Source organism: Dama dama, chromosome 21 (genome assembly GCF_033118175.1).
Source record: "Dama dama isolate Ldn47 chromosome 21, ASM3311817v1, whole genome shotgun sequence".
In the NCBI taxonomy this organism is placed as follows: Eukaryota; Metazoa; Chordata; class Mammalia; order Artiodactyla; family Cervidae; genus Dama; species Dama dama.
In genome coordinates this window covers 30846246-30851506 of record NC_083701.1, presented here as the reverse complement: position 1 = coordinate 30851506, position 5261 = coordinate 30846246, and positions in this window count along the sequence as shown.

Below are 5261 nucleotides of genomic sequence, written 5' to 3'. Positions count from 1 at the left end.
GGCACTGGCTGTTATCCATTATTTTCTGATTTTGTGATTGCTGTATATATTACACTTGAGTAATAATTGGTAATAGTGTATCATATCTATATAGAGTTCTACAACACACCTCACTGTACAGTATTTGAAAGTTTTATATCAGTAATAAAACTATAATACATACTGATTTCCCCCTCAACTTCTCCATATTAACTTTTTAAACTAATTTTTTATTCTTTAGTTTCCTGGAATCATATCTAATTATTAAAATGCATGAAAATATAGTTCAGTTTTATAAAGGAATTCTCAGTGTAAAAAAATTTTTTTTTTTAAAGTTCTTTCAGTGGAATATCATATAGGGACAATGATTTCTCTCCTTAATGCAGATTTCAGTGCAAATGAAATGGATCCAACTAGAAAAGAGCAAGCAAAGTTTCCTTAGACATATACATAATTGGGTCATGTGATGCTTACTGATTACTTACTTACATGATTAATAAATCACATGATTTAACAAATCACATTTGTTAAAGATGTTCTAATAAAGAGAGAACTTGTTTTTGTGTTTTTTAATGCTAGAGATAATGAAGGAAAATATAGAAAATAGTATTAAATAACACTTGTATAGCTTAACAATCAACACAACTGATATTTTACATTTTAAGGTATATGCTTAATGTCCATTTTGTTAGACTGTTTAGTAGTCAGTGAATAGCCTTATAGATTTGAGCCCTGGCAACTCTACTATGTGACCCTTGTGCTTCAGTTTCATCTCTGGGAGGAGGATAATAACATCTGCTCCTGGCGTTTTTGTGAGGATAAAACCAGTGGACACATATCAGATGATTAGAACAGTGCTTGACTTATAGTAAGGGCTTCCCTGGTGGCTCAGCTGGTAAAGAATCTGCCTGCAATGTGGGAGACCTGGGTTTGACCCCTGGGTTGGGAAGATCCCCTGGAGAAGGAAACGGCTACCCCACTCCAGTATTCTGGCCTGGAGAATCCCAAGGACTGTAGAGTCCATGCGGTTGAAGAGGGGCACGACTGAGTGACTCACAGACATATAGTAAACTGTAAAATGTTTGCTATTACTGTTATTTATTCATCAATGTAACTCAAGAACTCAGTTGCCATTTAAATGGGATAAATCATACCTAGGGCTTCCCTGGTGGCTCAGATAGTAAAGAGTCTGCCTGCAATTCGGAAGACCCGAATTTGATCCCTGGGTTGGGAAGATCTGGAGAAGGAAATAGCAACCCACTCCAGTACTCTTGCCTGGAAAATGCCATGGACAGCAGAGCCTGGTAGGCTACAGTCGATAGGGTCACAAAAGAGGCGGACAAGACAGTGAATTCACTTTCACTTTCAGAGCATAACATTATGTTAAACCTTGCTTTATTTGTGGTATATAATTAATGAGCTAAAAACTGAATGGTTGTGTGTTCCAGTTTTTAGGCAAGAGCTTTATGACCACACCAACATTGGAAATCTGAACTGACAGTCTGTGCTCTGTGACTAACACATTCTGACCTAAGGCGAGTCATGGAGCCTCTGAAGACCTCCATTTCTACTACAAGCTGTTAACAGTTGTTACTGTCTTGTTCTGGTGACTGGGTCATCGTGGTCTCACTCGCTGACAGCGTGTGCTGATGACACAAATGACTTGGGTGTGAGCCCATCCCTTCCAAAGTTTCAAGCAAAAGGGAGTAATGATGTCAAATCCTATAGAAAGTTCAGGCAAAACAGATTTCTTCCTTCAAGTGTCCATTGGTTTTAATAGGGGTTGGTGACTTTTACAGCCACAATTTCAATGGTGTGATGGTGGTAAAGGTTAGATTGTGAAAAGACTTAAGACTAATTGGGTAGTGAAGTCGAAACACCTTTTAAGAAATATGAGCTTCCCATCCCACCACAAAATGTTTGACTGAAAGAACAAAATACTGCAGATACAGAGAGGAATATGAATGGCTTTCAGATAATATTTAGATCAATATTTTCAGCCCTCCTGGAGCCAGTATCCCCTTTTTATAATAATATATTCTACTCCTTATATCCTATTGAAATTCAGATAATTTAAAAAGCCAGTTGAATGCTCTACCTATAATATGAGAAACAGAAGAGATTTATAATAAAATCTCTCTGAAGCACAACTAACCCAACTGATATATATGTAGACAATAGCTGCAAGTAGATATCGGTGGGCTGTATTAGTGTCTTAAAATCTTGAGTGTCTTAATACCTTCATTGGTGTGATTTTCTAAAATAGGCCAACAACTCAAGTCTGAATAAAGTAAAATACAGTCTTGCCGTGGTTTACATAGTAGTTGTGCTTCTGGATATAGTCGGTATATTTTAAAAGAGTGCAAAATCCCCCGATACTTTGAATACTTGTGTTTATAAGTAAAAAGGAGTTGGTTCCAGGCTTAAATAATTATCAGGTTTTTCACTTAACTGCCTGTTTGAACTTTGACCGGAACTCAACATAATTTTTCCTTGTGCACTGTCTCATTTTTCTGTTTCTAGGCCTGGCAGTCTGAATGGCAGTAATGAACTTCAATCACCACAAATTTCCAAAATTTTCTAAATTCACTTCCCTTTGAGAAGTACCCTCTCCCTTATCTTGGATTCCTAACTTTTATTTAAAAACCTCAGCTAGTAGGCTCATTTGCTGTAAGTAAGGGCTAAAATTTATACACTGTGAAAGATTACTTTTTGAAGAGAAAGCACTATTTTTATTATACTGGGTCAAAAATGTTGACAATTTCAGAGCAGGTAGTTTCCTATTTCTCTTATTGTATTACTGCTGCTGTAACACATCACCACAAATTTAGTGGCTTAAAACAATACAAATTTATTATTCTAAGGTTCTGGAGATCAGAGGTACAGACAGCATGTCCCTGGACTAAGATCAAGGTGTCAGTGGGCTGTGTTCCTTTCTGGAGGCTTGAGGAGAATCTGTTTCCCTGACTTTCTAGTTCCTAGAAGCTGTCTGCATTCCTGGGCTCATGACCCTATTCTTCATTTTTAAAGCTAACAGCATAACATCTTCAATTTCTCAGACTCTTCTGCTTACCTCCTCCACTCTTAAAGGACATTTGTGATTACACTGGGTCCATGTAGATATTCCAAACTCTGTCAAGATCTTTAATTACATCTGCAAAGTCTCTTTTGCCATTAAGGTAATATGATCACAGGTTCTGGGAGTTAGGAAGTGGACATATTTGGGGGGCTCAGTTCAGTTCAGTCGCTCAGTCATGTCCAACTCTCTGCGACCCCATGATCCGCAGCATTCCAGGCCTCCCTGTCCAACACCAACTCCCAGAGTCCACCCAAACCCATGTCCATTGAGTTGGTGATGCCATCCAACCATCTCATCCTCTGTCGTCCCCTTCTCCTTCCGCCCTCAATCTTTCCCAGCATCAGGATCTTTTCAAATGAGTCAGCTCTTCGCATCAGGTGGCCACAGTATTGGAGTTTCAGCTTCAACATCAGTCCTTCCAATGAACACCCAGGACTGATCTCCTTTAGGATAGACTGGTTGGATCTCCTTGCAGTTCAAGGGACTCTCAAGAGTCTTCTCCAACACAACAGTTCAAAAGCATCAATTCTTCGGGGGGTGGGGTGGGGGGGTGCATTATTCTATCTACCAGAAAAGGATAGAAGCAATGAATAAGGAGTTGAAGCTGGGATACTTTAAAATATTTTTTTTCTTATAGTATTTCTTTCTTGCAGTTCAACCACCCTTATTTTTTGCCTTTAAAAGCCAAACTAAGAATTCTCTAGCTGCTTATGTTTGGATGGTTTCTATTTATAACTTCCATTAAATTTAAAATAGCACCCTAAATGTACAGTAGAGATTTGTTATGTAAATGTAAAGTGGGGAGATAGACATTGTACAGAATATATTTACATATTAAAAACAAATTTATTTTAAAAAATATTTGGTTGTACCAGGTCTTAAGTTGCTGTACATGGATTCTTAGTTGTGTGTGGCATGTGGGATCTAGTTTCCTGAGCAGGGATCAAACCTAGGCCCCTGCATTAGGAATACATAGTATTAGCCACTGGACCACCAGGGAAGTCCCTCAAAATAGAATTCTAAACCTGATTTGGTTTTCATATTGAATACATAATATATGGTTTCATTATTCTGCCAAAGCTTGCTTATTTGGCATTATCAATACTGGAACAAGTTTTATATACCATATATGTTTTATTTCTTTCTAGGATTTTCAGCAATTTTTAGAGTTTATCATAAAGTAATTTTTTAATTAAAAAAGAAACATGGAATTTATGATTAAAAGCAAAGTCAAATCATACAAGAGTATATGTGGTAAAAAGTTAAAGCCTGTTCTGTTCCCGTCTCATTCCTCTCTGCAAAATAAAACACTGTTCAACAGTTTGGAGTGATTTCCATAGAGCTCCATAGATTGCCTTCTAGACTATTAGGCACATCTTCACATATACACTCCCCTGAGTTTTTGTTTATGTAAGTGACATCATACAAATTATACAGTTCTGCTATTTCTTTGCACTATATCACACTGTCTCTACACCTACACTATACTTATAGTTGAATGCCCATAGATATTAAGGTAGTAGAGTGATTTAGAGTTTGGGTTCTAATTTAAATCTTGGTTCTGTCAAGGTATGTCCCTGGACAAACTAACCAATGGGACACCATTGCTCCTTGCAGGAGAGTCAGAAAGGCAGAGTTTTAACTATAGGAATGACTTTGGGATGATCTGGTGGTAGCCTCTTTTCTGCCTGCATTTTTGTGTTCACCTATGTTCTATCCACTGAATTTCATACGCTCCTGAGTGATATTTTTTTTTCCCCCATGATCTGAAAGTACAAGCAGGAACCAAGGTCAAGCCTTATTACACATTTTCAGAGGATGCTATGCAATTGCCATTCTAGGATTTCACTTCAAGTTTTATAGACTAAGTTTTTTCTTTTATCATTTATGAGTGTCTTCTTAGAAAACTCCTTGTTTCTTTGTAATGCACTACAAGCACTTATCACTAAAACACACTAACCTCTGGTGAAGAAAATAGCAACAAAACTTTTTGAAATGGAGGTTTTTGTTTTATTATTAAAGTTGTGTTTATTGCAAGTACAGTTGTGTATTATTTCAACCTGGATTCATTTATTTATACATCCAGTTGATTTTTCTTTCTTGTTTCTGGGTTTGAAATTACCACATTGTTCAGTGCTTGGAAGTATAGATTCTTCTGGTTTGAAGGTACTTTAAAAGTAATCTAATAGTAAAGGATAAATGT